This window comes from Mchenga conophoros, linkage group LG11, assembly GCF_057382185.1.
Source record: "Mchenga conophoros isolate Kocher_MC1m ecotype Shallow Benthic linkage group LG11, M_conophoros_male_GT1.1, whole genome shotgun sequence".
NCBI lineage: Eukaryota > Metazoa > Chordata > Actinopteri > Cichliformes > Cichlidae > Mchenga > Mchenga conophoros.
In genome coordinates, this window is record NC_140536.1 from 33,717,123 (window position 1) to 33,730,052 (window position 12,930).

The 12,930-nt window shown below is 46.1% G+C and overlaps 21 non-coding genes across 21 annotated transcripts; 15 read left to right on the forward strand and 6 right to left on the reverse strand.

Annotated features, from left to right (window-relative positions):
* Window positions 1–319: 319 nt before the first annotated feature.
* On the reverse strand, window positions 320–391 carry trnaq-uug (transfer RNA glutamine (anticodon UUG)). The gene has a single exon. It is a non-coding gene; the product is annotated as a tRNA-Gln (tRNA).
* Window positions 392–2,373: 1,982 nt separating this feature from the next.
* trnaq-uug (transfer RNA glutamine (anticodon UUG)) lies at window positions 2,374–2,445 on the reverse strand. Its single transcript has one exon. It is a non-coding gene; the product is annotated as a tRNA-Gln (tRNA).
* Window positions 2,446–2,596: 151 nt separating this feature from the next.
* trnad-guc (transfer RNA aspartic acid (anticodon GUC)) lies at window positions 2,597–2,668 on the forward strand. The gene has a single exon. It is a non-coding gene; the product is annotated as a tRNA-Asp (tRNA).
* Window positions 2,669–3,250: 582 nt separating this feature from the next.
* trnav-aac (transfer RNA valine (anticodon AAC)) lies at window positions 3,251–3,323 on the forward strand. The gene has a single exon. It is a non-coding gene; the product is annotated as a tRNA-Val (tRNA).
* A 585-nt stretch (window positions 3,324–3,908) lies between these two features.
* trnav-cac (transfer RNA valine (anticodon CAC)) lies at window positions 3,909–3,981 on the forward strand. Its single transcript has one exon. It is a non-coding gene; the product is annotated as a tRNA-Val (tRNA).
* A 685-nt stretch (window positions 3,982–4,666) lies between these two features.
* Window positions 4,667–4,738, forward strand: trnad-guc (transfer RNA aspartic acid (anticodon GUC)). The gene has a single exon. It is a non-coding gene; the product is annotated as a tRNA-Asp (tRNA).
* A 582-nt stretch (window positions 4,739–5,320) lies between these two features.
* On the forward strand, window positions 5,321–5,393 carry trnav-aac (transfer RNA valine (anticodon AAC)). Its single transcript has one exon. It is a non-coding gene; the product is annotated as a tRNA-Val (tRNA).
* Window positions 5,394–5,978: 585 nt separating this feature from the next.
* trnav-cac (transfer RNA valine (anticodon CAC)) lies at window positions 5,979–6,051 on the forward strand. Its single transcript has one exon. It is a non-coding gene; the product is annotated as a tRNA-Val (tRNA).
* A 462-nt stretch (window positions 6,052–6,513) lies between these two features.
* On the reverse strand, window positions 6,514–6,585 carry trnaq-uug (transfer RNA glutamine (anticodon UUG)). The gene has a single exon. It is a non-coding gene; the product is annotated as a tRNA-Gln (tRNA).
* Window positions 6,586–6,736: 151 nt separating this feature from the next.
* On the forward strand, window positions 6,737–6,808 carry trnad-guc (transfer RNA aspartic acid (anticodon GUC)). The gene has a single exon. It is a non-coding gene; the product is annotated as a tRNA-Asp (tRNA).
* A 582-nt stretch (window positions 6,809–7,390) lies between these two features.
* trnav-aac (transfer RNA valine (anticodon AAC)) lies at window positions 7,391–7,463 on the forward strand. The gene has a single exon. It is a non-coding gene; the product is annotated as a tRNA-Val (tRNA).
* Window positions 7,464–8,048: 585 nt separating this feature from the next.
* Window positions 8,049–8,121, forward strand: trnav-cac (transfer RNA valine (anticodon CAC)). Its single transcript has one exon. It is a non-coding gene; the product is annotated as a tRNA-Val (tRNA).
* Window positions 8,122–8,583: 462 nt separating this feature from the next.
* Window positions 8,584–8,655, reverse strand: trnaq-uug (transfer RNA glutamine (anticodon UUG)). The gene has a single exon. It is a non-coding gene; the product is annotated as a tRNA-Gln (tRNA).
* A 151-nt stretch (window positions 8,656–8,806) lies between these two features.
* On the forward strand, window positions 8,807–8,878 carry trnad-guc (transfer RNA aspartic acid (anticodon GUC)). Its single transcript has one exon. It is a non-coding gene; the product is annotated as a tRNA-Asp (tRNA).
* A 582-nt stretch (window positions 8,879–9,460) lies between these two features.
* trnav-aac (transfer RNA valine (anticodon AAC)) lies at window positions 9,461–9,533 on the forward strand. The gene has a single exon. It is a non-coding gene; the product is annotated as a tRNA-Val (tRNA).
* A 585-nt stretch (window positions 9,534–10,118) lies between these two features.
* trnav-cac (transfer RNA valine (anticodon CAC)) lies at window positions 10,119–10,191 on the forward strand. The gene has a single exon. It is a non-coding gene; the product is annotated as a tRNA-Val (tRNA).
* A 462-nt stretch (window positions 10,192–10,653) lies between these two features.
* Window positions 10,654–10,725, reverse strand: trnaq-uug (transfer RNA glutamine (anticodon UUG)). Its single transcript has one exon. It is a non-coding gene; the product is annotated as a tRNA-Gln (tRNA).
* A 151-nt stretch (window positions 10,726–10,876) lies between these two features.
* Window positions 10,877–10,948, forward strand: trnad-guc (transfer RNA aspartic acid (anticodon GUC)). The gene has a single exon. It is a non-coding gene; the product is annotated as a tRNA-Asp (tRNA).
* A 582-nt stretch (window positions 10,949–11,530) lies between these two features.
* On the forward strand, window positions 11,531–11,603 carry trnav-aac (transfer RNA valine (anticodon AAC)). The gene has a single exon. It is a non-coding gene; the product is annotated as a tRNA-Val (tRNA).
* A 585-nt stretch (window positions 11,604–12,188) lies between these two features.
* Window positions 12,189–12,261, forward strand: trnav-cac (transfer RNA valine (anticodon CAC)). The gene has a single exon. It is a non-coding gene; the product is annotated as a tRNA-Val (tRNA).
* A 462-nt stretch (window positions 12,262–12,723) lies between these two features.
* On the reverse strand, window positions 12,724–12,795 carry trnaq-uug (transfer RNA glutamine (anticodon UUG)). Its single transcript has one exon. It is a non-coding gene; the product is annotated as a tRNA-Gln (tRNA).
* Between the last annotated feature and the right edge of the window lie 135 nt (window positions 12,796–12,930).

Below are 12,930 nucleotides of genomic sequence, written 5' to 3' on the forward strand. Positions count from 1 at the left end.
CCAAGCAAAGGACATCAAAAAGCTTGTCAACCAGAAGCTCAGAGCCTTCAGTGGTGGCAACAGAGTTAGAAGTGAGAAGAGTACAAGGGGAATTGTTGCCTTGAGTCACGGTGGCCAATGAAAGATACAGCAGGACGCTGAAGTGGAAAGTGCAGTACAAGAGAATGAGCGAGGTTTGGTGCGGCATGAAGACCACGCGCAGATGGGATCAGCCAACAGAAGAGGAGTGGAATTGACTGGGCCACTAACTTGTCTTTAAGTCATTAAACTCTCATGCTAGCTTGTGCTAATGCGGAGCAAAGGGCTAGAAAGCCAAATGAGGCTCCACTGAGACTTGAACTCAGATCACTGGATTCAAAGTCCAGAGTGCTACCCGTTACACCATGGAACCCTGCTGAAAGCAGAAAAAAGTTCTCTGTCAAACACCCATAAAACTGTAGTTCCTGGTAAAGTGATGGGGTTTTTTACATGGCCGACGAGAGTTTGCGTGTCATACCTGCTGCGAATCCCACCTTGACATGACGCCGACAGAGGCTTGCAGGTCCTCGTTAGTATAGTGGACAGTATCTCCGCCTGTCACGTGGAAGACCGGGGTTCAATTCCCCGACGGGGAGTGAGCAGTCTCCTTCTCTGCTCTGCCTTTTACCTGGAATGACCACACACCCGTTAATCGCACGCTACGTGCATTTTTTTTGCACAGAGTCCATCATTCAAAAACACCCTGTGGAATTTCTCCACCACATCCTAGTCGATCTAACAATCTAGTCCTATAATGGGTTTGAAAAAACATCAATTCCACCTGTGCACTCATAAGTCAAAAATGTCTTCTAGGCAAGAGCTCCCATGAGAAGAGAAGCTTGTCCAAGAGAACTCTGCTTGTCCAGCGTTTTCTCTGCTTTACTTGCGTCCCTATTAACAAATAAGTCTCGTGTGTTTGTCTTCTGTAGGTTGTGTGCTAGCCTGACAAAGAACATCAAAGAGCTTGTCAACAAGAAGATCAGCTCCCATTTGAAGAGATGCTATCTCGAGATCACAATTTGGATTGTCAATATAACCATAAATGGGGGAATGCTTGAAAAATGACACAAATGGGAGTTCCCCGCTTCTCACTAGTCCTACATGATCTGTCATAAAAGTCCTCAAATTTAAGAAGGCATCGAATTGCCCCTCTAATGACGAGAGGGCATGCACGCTCCGTTTCCGTAGTGGTTATCACGTTCGCCTAACACGCGAAAGGTCCCTGGTCCGAAGCCAGGCGGAAACATGTGTCTTTGTTTCCCGATACAAAAGTGTCTGCCTGCAGGCATTGCTTTATCTTATGGGGTTGTACTGCTGTTTGGCACAAAGAGGAGTGAAAGTACTCAAATCTTGTACAGGGCTCTGACGCTTGTAACCTTTGGATGCTCATGTTGTAAAAAGTTGTCTATAGCCCAAATTTCAGGAAATTTCACACAAACCAACATGTCTCCAGTCACCATATTTACTGAAGATGCAGGCACAGACTAAGCTCTTGGAAATGAGTGTCTCTAGCTGGCCTGCCCAGGACTTGGGCCTATTTTCAGCCAATGCACAACGTGATCAACCGCATGGCCTCTTTAGATAACAGTTCTGGGCTTCTTAGGGCAGCATATGTCGAGCTGCGCTTGCTTCAGAGAACTCCTAAATGTCAAAAGTTTTTAAGTGAGCCTAACATCGAGACTATAGTACAGATTCCTTGCTAGCGAGTGTCTGTCTCTTCTCCATGGTTCCTTCTGTTCAAGGGCATGATAGTAACCTGCCATCAGATTTGTCAGATTGGCCAGATTACTGATTGAGAGACATTCCAAAGCCAAGCAAGCCATCACTCACCGTTTCCGTAGTGTAGTGGTTATCACATTCGCCTCACACGTGAAAGGTCCCTGGGCGGAAACATGGGTGTTTTGCTTCTTTGGTCACAAGGGAATTGATGTTCACTGTTTAGACAACTCTGCTTGTCCAGCATTTTCTCTGTTTTACTTGCGTCCCTATTGAGAAATAAGACTCCTAGTTTTGTCTTCTATAGGTTGTGTGCTAGCCAAGCAAAGGACATCAAAAAGCTTGTCAACCAGAAGCTCAGAGCCTTCAGTGGTGGCAACAGAGTTAGAAGTGAGAAGAGTACAAGGGGAATTGTTCCCTTGAGTCACGGTGGCCAATGAAAGATACAGCAGGACGCTGAAGTGGAAAGTGCAGTACAAGAGCATGAGCGAGGTTTGGTGCGGCATGAAGACCACGCGCAGATGGGATCAGCCAACAGAAGAGGAGTGGAATTGACTGGGCCACTAACTTGTTCTTTAAGTCATTAAACTCTCATGCTAGCTTGTGCTAATGCGGAGCAAAGGGCTAGAAAGCCAAATGAGGCTCCACTGAGACTTGAACTCAGATCACTGGATTCAAAGTCCAGAGTGCTAACCGTTACACCATGGAACCCTGCTGAAAGCAGAAAAAAGTTCTCTGTCAAACACCCATAAAACTGTAGTTCCTGGTAAAGTGATGGGGTTTTTTACATGGCCGACGAGAGTTTGCGTGTCATACCTGCTGCGAATCCCACCTTGACATGACGCCGACAGAGGTTTGCAGGTCCTCGTTAGTATAGTGGACAGTATCTCCGCCTGTCACGCGGAAGACCGGGGTTCGATTCCCCGACGGGGAGTGAGCAGTCTCCTTCTCTGCTCTGCCTTTTACCTGGAATGACCACACACCCGTTAATCGCACGCTACGTGCATTTTTTTTGCACAGAGTCCATCATTCAAAAAGACCCTGTGGAATTTCTCCAACAGATCCTAGTCGATCTAACAATCTAGTCCTATAATGGGTTTGAAAAAACATCAATTCCACCTGTGCACTCATAAGTCAAAAATGTCTTCTAGGCAAGAGCTCCCATGAGAAGAGAAGCTTGTCCAAGAGAACTCTGCTTGTCCAGCGTTTTCTCTGCTTTACTTGCGTCCCTATTAACAAATAAGTCTCGTGTGTTTGTCTTCTGTAGGTTGTGTGCTAGCCTGACAAAGAACATCAAAGAGCTTGTCAACAAGAAGATCAGCTCCCATTTGAAGAGATGCTATCTCGAGATCACAATTTGGATTGTCAATATAACCATAAATGGGGGAATGCTTGAAAAATGACACAAATGGGAGTTCCCCGCTTCTCACTAGTCCTACATGATCTGTCATAAAAGTCCTCAAATTTAAGAAGGCATCGAATTGCCCCTCTAATGACGAGAGGGCATGCACGCTCCGTTTCCGTAGTGTAGTGGTTATCACGTTCGCCTAACACGCGAAAGGTCCCTGGTCCGAAACCAGGCGGAAACATGCTTCTTTGTTTCCCCATACAAAAGTGTCTGCCTGCAGGCATTGCTTTATCTTATGGGGTTGTACTGCTGTTTGGCACAAAGAGGAGTGAAAGTACTCAAATCTTGTACAGGGCTCTGACGCTTGTAACCTTTGGATGCTCATGTTGTAAAAAGTTGTCTATAGCCCAAATTTCAGGAAATTTCACACAAACCAACATGTCTCCAGTCACCATATTTACTGAAGATGCAGGCACAGACTAAGCTCTTGGAAATGAGTGTCTCTAGCTGGCCTGCCCAGGACTTGGGCCTATTTTCAGCCAATGCACAACGTGATCAACCGCATGGCCTCTTTAGATAACAGTTCTGGGCTTCTTAGGGCAGCATATGTCGAGCTGCGCTTGCTTCAGAGAACTCCTAAATGTCAAAAGTTTTTAAGTGAGCCTAACATCGAGACTATAGTTCAGATTCCTTGCTAGCGAGCGTCTGTCTCTTCTCCATGGTTCCTTCTGTTCAAGGGCATGATAGTAACCTGCCATCAGATTTGTCAGATTGGCCAGATTACTGATTGAGACACATTCCAAAGCCAAGCAAGCCATCACTCACAGTTTCCGTAGTGTAGTGGTTATCACATTCGCCTCACACGCGAAAGGTCCCCGGTCCGAAACCGGGCGGAAACATGGGTGTTTTGCTTCTTTGGTCACAAGGGAATTGATGTTCACTGTTTAGACAACTCTGCTTGTCCAGCATTTTCTCTGTTTTACTTGCGTCCCTATTGAGAAATAAGACTCCTAGTTTTGTCTTCTATAGGTTGTGTGCTAGCCAAGCAAAGGACATCAAAAAGCTTGTCAACCAGAAGCTCAGAGCCTTCAGTGGTGGCAACAGAGTTAGAAGTGAGAAGAGTACAAGGGGAATTGTTGCCTTGAGTGACGGTGGCCAATGAAAGATACAGCAGGACGCTGAAGTGGAAAGTGCAGTACAAGAGCAAGAGCGAGGTTTGGTGCGGCATGAAGACCACGCGCAGATGGGATCAGCCAACAGAAGAGGAGTGGAATTGACTGGGCCACTAACTTGTTCTTTAAGTCATTAAACTCTCATGCTAGCTTGTGCTAATGCGGAGCAAAGGGCTAGAAAGCCAAATGAGGCTCCACTGAGACTTGAACTCAGATCACTGGATTCAAAGTGGAGAGTGCTAACCGTTACACCATGGAACCCTGCTGAAAGCAGAAAAAAGTTCTCTGTCAAACACCCATAAAACTGTAGTTCCTGGTAAAGTGATGGGTTTTTTTACATGGCCGACGAGAGTTTGCGTGTCATACCTGCTGCGAATCCCACCTTGACATGACGCCGACAGAGGTTTGCAGGTCCTCGTTAGTATAGTGGACAGTATCTCCGCCTGTCACGCGGAAGACCGGGGTTCGATTCCCCGACGGGGAGTGAGCAGTCTCCTTCTCTGCTCTGCCTTTTACCTGGAATGACCACACACCCGTTAATCGCACGCTACGTGCATTTTTTTTGCACAGAGTCCATCATTCAAAAAGACCCTGTGGAATTTCTCCACCACATCCTAGTCGATCTAACAATCTAGTCCTATAATGGGTTTGAAAAAACATCAATTCCACCTGTGCACTCATAAGTCAAAAATGTCTTCTAGGCAAGAGCTCCCATGAGAAGAGAAGCTTGTCCAAGAGAACTCTGCTTGTCCAGCGTTTTCTCTGCTTTACTTGCGTCCCTATTAACAAATAAGTCTCGTGTGTTTGTCTTCTGTAGGTTGTGTGCTAGCCTGACAAAGAACATCAAAGAGCTTGTCAACAAGAAGATCAGCTCCCATTTGAAGAGATGCTATCTCGAGATCACAATTTGGATTGTCAATATAACCATAAATGGGGGAATGCTTGAAAAATGACACAAATGGGAGTTCCCCGCTTCTCACTAGTCCTACATGATCTGTCATAAAAGTCCTCAAATTTAAGAAGGCATCGAATTGCCCCTCTAATGACGAGAGGGCATGCACGCTCCGTTTCCGTAGTGTAGTGGTTATCACGTTCGCCTAACACGCGAAAGGTCCCTGGTCCGAAACCAGGCGGAAACATGCTTCTTTGTTTCCCCATACAAAAGTGTCTGCCTGCAGGCATTGCTTTATCTTATGGGGTTGTACTGCTGTTTGGCACAAAGAGGAGTGAAAGTACTCAAATCTTGTACAGGGCTCTGACGCTTGTAACCTTTGGATGCTCATGTTGTAAAAAGTTGTCTATAGCCCAAATTTCAGGAAATTTCACACAAACCAACATGTCTCCAGTCACCATATTTACTGAAGATGCAGGCACAGACTAAGCTCTTGGAAATGAGTGTCTCTAGCTGGCCTGCCCAGGACTTGGGCCTATTTTCAGCCAATGCACAATGTGATCAACCGCATGGCCTCTTTAGATAACAGTTCTGGGCTTCTTAGGGCAGCATATGTCGAGCTGCGCTTGCTTCAGAGAACTCCTAAATGTCAAAAGTTTTTAAGTGAGACTAACATCAAGACTATAGTACAGATTCCTTGCTAGCGAGTGTCTGTCTCTTCTCCATGGTTCCTTCTGTTCAAGGGCATGATAGTAACCTGCCATCAGATTTGTCAGATTGGCCAGATTACTGATTGAGACACATTCCAAAGCCAAGCAAGCCATCACTCACAGTTTCCGTAGTGTAGTGGTTATCACATTCGCCTCACACGCGAAAGGTCCCCGGTCCGAAACCGGGCGGAAACATGGGTGTTTTGCTTCTTTGGTCACAAGGGAATTGATGTTCACTGTTTAGACAACTCTGCTTGTCCAGCATTTTCTCTGTTTTACTTGCGTCCCTATTGAGAAATAAGACTCCTAGTTTTGTCTTCTATAGGTTGTGTGCTAGCCAAGCAAAGGACATCAAAAAGCTTGTCAACCAGAAGCTCAGAGCCTTCAGTGGTGGCAACAGAGTTAGAAGTGAGAAGAGTACAAGGGGAATTGTTGCCTTGAGTCACGGTGGCCAATGAAAGATACAGCAGGACGCTGAAGTGGAAAGTGCAGTACAAGAGCAAGAGCGAGGTTTGGTGCGGCATGAAGACCACGCGCAGATGGGATCAGCCAACAGAAGAGGAGTGGAATTGACTGGGCCACTAACTTGTTCTTTAAGTCATTAAACTCTCATGCTAGCTTGTGCTAATGCGGAGCAAAGGGCTAGAAAGCCAAATGAGGCTCCACTGAGACTTGAACTCAGATCACTGGATTCAAAGTCCAGAGTGCTAACCGTTACACCATGGAACCCTGCTGAAAGCAGAAAAAAGTTCTCTGTCAAACACCCATAAAACTGTAGTTCCTGGTAAAGTGATGGGTTTTTTTACATGGCCGACGAGAGTTTGCGTGTCATACCTGCTGCGAATCCCACCTTGACATGACGCCGACAGAGGTTTGCAGGTCCTCGTTAGTATAGTGGACAGTATCTCCGCCTGTCACGCGGAAGACCGGGGTTCGATTCCCCGACGGGGAGTGAGCAGTCTCCTTCTCTGCTCTTCCTTTTACCTGGAATGACCACACACCCGTTAATCGCACGCTACGTGCATTTTTTTTGCACAGAGTCCATCATTCAAAAAGACCCTGTGGAATTTCTCCACCACATCCTAGTCGATCTAACAATCTAGTCCTATAATGGGTTTGAAAAAACATCAATTCCACCTGTGCACTCATAAGTCAAAAATGTCTTCTAGGCAAGAGCTCCCATGAGAAGAGAAGCTTGTCCAAGAGAACTCTGCTTGTCCAGCGTTTTCTCTGCTTTACTTGCGTCCCTATTAACAAATAAGTCTCGTGTGTTTGTCTTCTGTAGGTTGTGTGCTAGCCTGACAAAGAACATCAAAGAGCTTGTCAACAAGAAGATCAGCTCCCATTTGAAGAGATGCTATCTCGAGATCACAATTTGGATTGTCAATATAACCATAAATGGGGGAATGCTTGAAAAATGACACAAATGGGAGTTCCCCGCTTCTCACTAGTCCTACATGATCTGTCATAAAAGTCCTCAAATTTAAGAAGGCATCGAATTGCCCCTCTAATGACGAGAGGGCATGCACGCTCCGTTTCCGTAGTGTAGTGGTTATCACGTTCGCCTAACACGCGAAAGGTCCCTGGTCCGAAACCAGGCGGAAACATGCTTCTTTGTTTCCCCATACAAAAGTGTCTGCCTGCAGGCATTGCTTTATCTTATGGGGTTGTACTGCTGTTTGGCACAAAGAGGAGTGAAAGTACTCAAATCTTGTACAGGGCTCTGACGCTTGTAACCTTTGGATGCTCATGTTGTAAAAAGTTGTCTATAGCCCAAATTTCAGGAAATTTCACACAAACCAACATGTCTCCAGTCACCATATTTACTGAAGATGCAGGCACAGACTAAGCTCTTGGAAATGAGTGTCTCTAGCTGGCCTGCCCAGGACTTGGGCCTATTTTCAGCCAATGCACAATGTGATCAACCGCATGGCCTCTTTAGATAACAGTTCTGGGCTTCTTAGGGCAGCATATGTCGAGCTGCGCTTGCTTCAGAGAACTCCTAAATGTCAAAAGTTTTTAAGTGAGACTAACATCAAGACTATAGTACAGATTCCTTGCTAGCGAGCGTCTGTCTCTTCTCCATGGTTCCTTCTGTTCAAGGGCATGATAGTAACCTGCCATCAGATTTGTCAGATTGGCCAGATTACTGATTGAGACACATTCCAAAGCCAAGCAAGCCATCACTCACAGTTTCCGTAGTGTAGTGGTTATCACATTCGCCTCACACGCGAAAGGTCCCCGGTCCGAAACCGGGCGGAAACATGGGTGTTTTGCTTCTTTGGTCACAAGGGAATTGATGTTCACTGTTTAGACAACTCTGCTTGTCCAGCATTTTCTCTGTTTTACTTGCGTCCCTATTGAGAAATAAGACTCCTAGTTTTGTCTTCTATAGGTTGTGTGCTAGCCAAGCAAAGGACATCAAAAAGCTTGTCAACCAGAAGCTCAGAGCCTTCAGTGGTGGCAACAGAGTTAGAAGTGAGAAGAGTACAAGGGGAATTGTTGCCTTGAGTCACGGTGGCCAATGAAAGACACAGCAGGACGCTGAAGTGGAAAGTGCAGTACAAGAGCATGAGCGAGGTTTGGTGCGGCATGAAGACCACGCGCAGATGGGATCAGCCAACAGAAGAGGAGTGGAATTGACTGGGCCACTAACTTGTTCTTTAAGTCATTAAACTCTCATGCTAGCTTGTGCTAATGCGGAGCAAAGGGCTAGAAAGCCAAATGAGGCTCCACTGAGACTTGAACTCAGATCACTGGATTCAAAGTCCAGAGTGCTAACCGTTACACCATGGAACCCTGCTGAAAGCAGAAAAAAGTTCTCTGTCAAACACCCATAAAACTGTAGTTCCTGGTAAAGTGATGGGTTTTTTTACATGGCCGACGAGAGTTTGCGTGTCATACCTGCTGCGAATCCCACCTTGACATGACGCCGACAGAGGTTTGCAGGTCCTCGTTAGTATAGTGGACAGTATCTCCGCCTGTCACGCGGAAGACCGGGGTTCGATTCCCCGACGGGGAGTGAGCAGTCTCCTTCTCTGCTCTGCCTTTTACCTGGAATGACCACACACCCGTTAATCGCACGCTACGTGCATTTTTTTTGCACAGAGTCCATCATTCAAAAAGACCCTGTGGAATTTCTCCACCACATCCTAGTCGATCTAACAATCTAGTCCTATAATGGGTTTGAAAAAACATCAATTCCACCTGTGCACTCATAAGTCAAAAATGTCTTCTAGGCAAGAGCTCCCATGAGAAGAGAAGCTTGTCCAAGAGAACTCTGCTTGTCCAGCGTTTTCTCTGCTTTACTTGCGTCCCTATTAACAAATAAGTCTCGTGTGTTTGTCTTCTGTAGGTTGTGTGCTAGCCTGACAAAGAACATCAAAGAGCTTGTCAACAAGAAGATCAGCTCCCATTTGAAGAGATGCTATCTCGAGATCACAATTTGGATTGTCAATATAACCATAAATGGGGGAATGCTTGAAAAATGACACAAATGGGAGTTCCCCGCTTCTCACTAGTCCTACATGATCTGTCATAAAAGTCCTCAAATTTAAGAAGGCATCGAATTGCCCCTCTAATGACGAGAGGGCATGCACGCTCCGTTTCCGTAGTGTAGTGGTTATCACGTTCGCCTAACACGCGAAAGGTCCCTGGTCCGAAACCAGGCGGAAACATGCTTCTTTGTTTCCCCATACAAAAGTGTCTGCCTGCAGGCATTGCTTTATCTTATGGGGTTGTACTGCTGTTTGGCACAAAGAGGAGTGAAAGTACTCAAATCTTGTACAGGCCTCTGACGCTTGTAACCTTTGGATGCTCATGTTGTAAAAAGTTGTCTATAGCCCAAATTTCAGGAAATTTCACACAAACCAACATGTCTCCAGTCACCATATTTACTGAAGATGCAGGCACAGACTAAGCTCTTGGAAATGAGTGTCTCTAGCTGGCCTGCCCAGGACTTGGGCCTATTTTCAGCCAATGCACAACGTCATCAACCGCATGGCCTCTTTAGATAACAGTTCTGGGCTTCTTAGGGCAGCATATGTCGAGCTGCGCTTGCTTCAGAGAACTCCTAAATGTCAAAAGTTTTTAAGTGAGCCTAACATCGAGACTATAGTTCAGATTCCTTGCTAGCGAGCGTCTGTCTCTTCTCCATGGTTCCTTCTGTTCAAGGGCATGATAGTAACCTGCCATCAGATTTGTCAGATTGGCCAGATTACTGATTGAGACACATTCCAAAGCCAAGCGAGCCATCACTCACAGTTTCCGTAGTGTAGTGGTTATCACATTTGCCTCACACGCGAAAGGTCCCCGGTACGAAACCGGGCGGAAACATGGGTGTTTTGCTTCTTTGGTCACAAGGGAATTGATGTTCACTGTTTAGACAACTCTGCTTGTCCAGCATTTTCTCTGTTTTACTTGCGTTCCTATTGAGAAATAAGACTCCTAGTTTTGTCTTCTATAGGTTGTGTGCTAGCCAAGCAAAGGACATCAAAAAGCTTGTCAACCAGAAGCTCAGAGCCTTCAGTGGTGGCAACAGAGTTAGAAGTGAGAAGAGTACAAGGGGAATTGTTGCCTTGAGTCACGGTGGCCAATGAAAGATACAGCAGGACGCTGAAGTGGAAAGTGCAGTACAAGAGCAAGAGCGAGGTTTGGTGCGGCATGAAGACCACGCGCAGATGGGATCAGCCAACAGAAGAGGAGTGGAATTGACTGGGCCACTAACTTGTTCTTTAAGTCATTAAACTCTCATGCTAGCTTGTGCTAATGCGGAGCAAAGGGCTAGAAAGCCAAATGAGGCTCCACTGAGACTTGAACTCAGATCACTGGATTCAAAGTCCAGAGTGCTAACCATTACACCATGGAACCCTGCTGAAAGCAGAAAAAAGTTCTCTGTCAAACACCCATAAAACTGTAGTTCCTGGTAAAGTGATGGGGTTTTTTACATGGCCGACGAGAGTTTGCGTGTCATACCTGCTGCGAATCCCACCTTGACATGACGCCGACAGAGGCTTGCAGGTCCTCGTTAGTATAGTGGACAGTATCTCCGCCTGTCACGCGGAAGACCGGGGTTCGATTCCCCGACGGGGAGTGAGCAGTCTCCTTCTCTGCTCTACCTTTTACCTGGAATGACCACACACCCGTTAATCGCACGCTACGTGCATTTTTTTTGCACAGAGTCCATCATTCAAAAAGACCCTGTGGAATTTCTCCACCACATCCTAGTCGATCTAACAATCTAGTCCTATAATGGGTTTGAAAAAACATCAATTCCACCTGTGCACTCATAAGTCAAAAATGTCTTCTAGGCAAGAGCTCCCATGAGAAGAGAAGCTTGTCCAAGAGAACTCTGCTTGTCCAGCGTTTTCTCTGCTTTACTTGCGTCCCTATTAACAAATAAGTCTCGTGTGTTTGTCTTCTGTAGGTTGTGTGCTAGCCTGACAAAGAACATCAAAGAGCTTGTCAACAAGAAGATCAGCTCCCATTTGAAGAGATGCTATCTCGAGATCACAATTTGGATTGTCAATATAACCATAAATGGGGGAATGCTTGAAAAATGACACAAATGGGAGTTCCCCGCTTCTCACTAGTCCTACATGATCTGTCATAAAAGTCCTCAAATTTAAGAAGGCATCGAATTGCCCCTCTAATGACGAGAGGGCATGCACGCTCCGTTTCCGTAGTGTAGTGGTTATCACGTTCGCCTAACACGCGAAAGGTCCCTGGTCCGAAACCAGGCGGAAACATGCTTCTTTGTTTCCCCATACAAAAGTGTCTGCCTGCAGGCATTGCTTTATCTTATGGGGTTGTACTGCTGTTTGGCACAAAGAGGAGTGAAAGTACTCAAATCTTGTACAGGGCTCTGACGCTTGTAACCTTTGGATGCTCATGTTGTAAAAAGTTGTCTATAGCCCAAATTTCAGGAAATTTCACACAAACCAACATGTCTCCAGTCACCATATTTACTGAAGATGCAGGCACAGACTAAGCTCTTGGAAATGAGTGTCTCTAGCTGGCCTGCCCAGGACTTGGGCCTATTTTCAGCCAATGCACAACGTCATCAACCGCATGGCCTCTTTAGATAACAGTTCTGGGCTTCTTAGGGCAGCATATGTCGAGCTGCGCTTGCTTCAGAGAACTCCTAAATGTCAAAAGTTTTTAAGTGAGCCTAACATCGAGACTATAGTTCAGATTCCTTGCTAGCGAGCGTCTGTCTCTTCTCCATGGTTCCTTCTGTTCAAGGGCATGATAGTAACCTGCCATCAGATTTGTCAGATTGGCCAGATTACTGATTGAGACACATTCCAAAGCCAAGCGAGCCATCACTCACAGTTTCCGTAGTGTAGTGGTTATCACATTTGTCTCACACGCGAAAGGTCCCCGGTCCGAAACCGGGCGGAAACATGGGTGTTTTGCTTCTTTGGTCACAAGGGAATTGATGTTCACTGTTTAGACAACTCTGCTTGTCCAGCATTTTCTCTGTTTTACTTGCGTCCCTATTGAGAAATAAGACTCCTAGTTTTGTCTTCTATAGGTTGTGTGCTAGCCAAGCAAAGGACATCAAAAAGCTTGTCAACCAGAAGCTCAGAGCCTTCAGTGGTGGCAACAGAGTTAGAAGTGAGAAGAGTACAAGGGGAATTGTTGCCTTGAGTCACGGTGGCCAATGAAAGATACAGCAGGACGCTGAAGTGGAAAGTGCAGTACAAGAGCAAGAGCGAGGTTTGGTGCGGCATGAAGACCACGCGCAGATGGGATCAGCCAACAGAAGAGGAGTGGAATTGACTGGGCCACTAACTTGTTCTTTAAGTCATTAAACTCTCATGCTAGCTTGTGCTAATGCGGAGCAAAGGGCTAGAAAGCCAAATGAGGATCCACTGAGACTTGAACTCAGATCACTGGATTCAAAGTCCAGAGTGCTAACCGTTACACCATGGAACCCTGCTGAAAGCAGAAAAAAGTTCTCTGTCAAACACCCATAAAACTGTAGTTCCTGGTAAAGTGATGGGGTTTTTTACATGGCCGACGAGAGTTTGCGTGTCATACCTGCTGCGAATCCCACCTTGACATGACTCC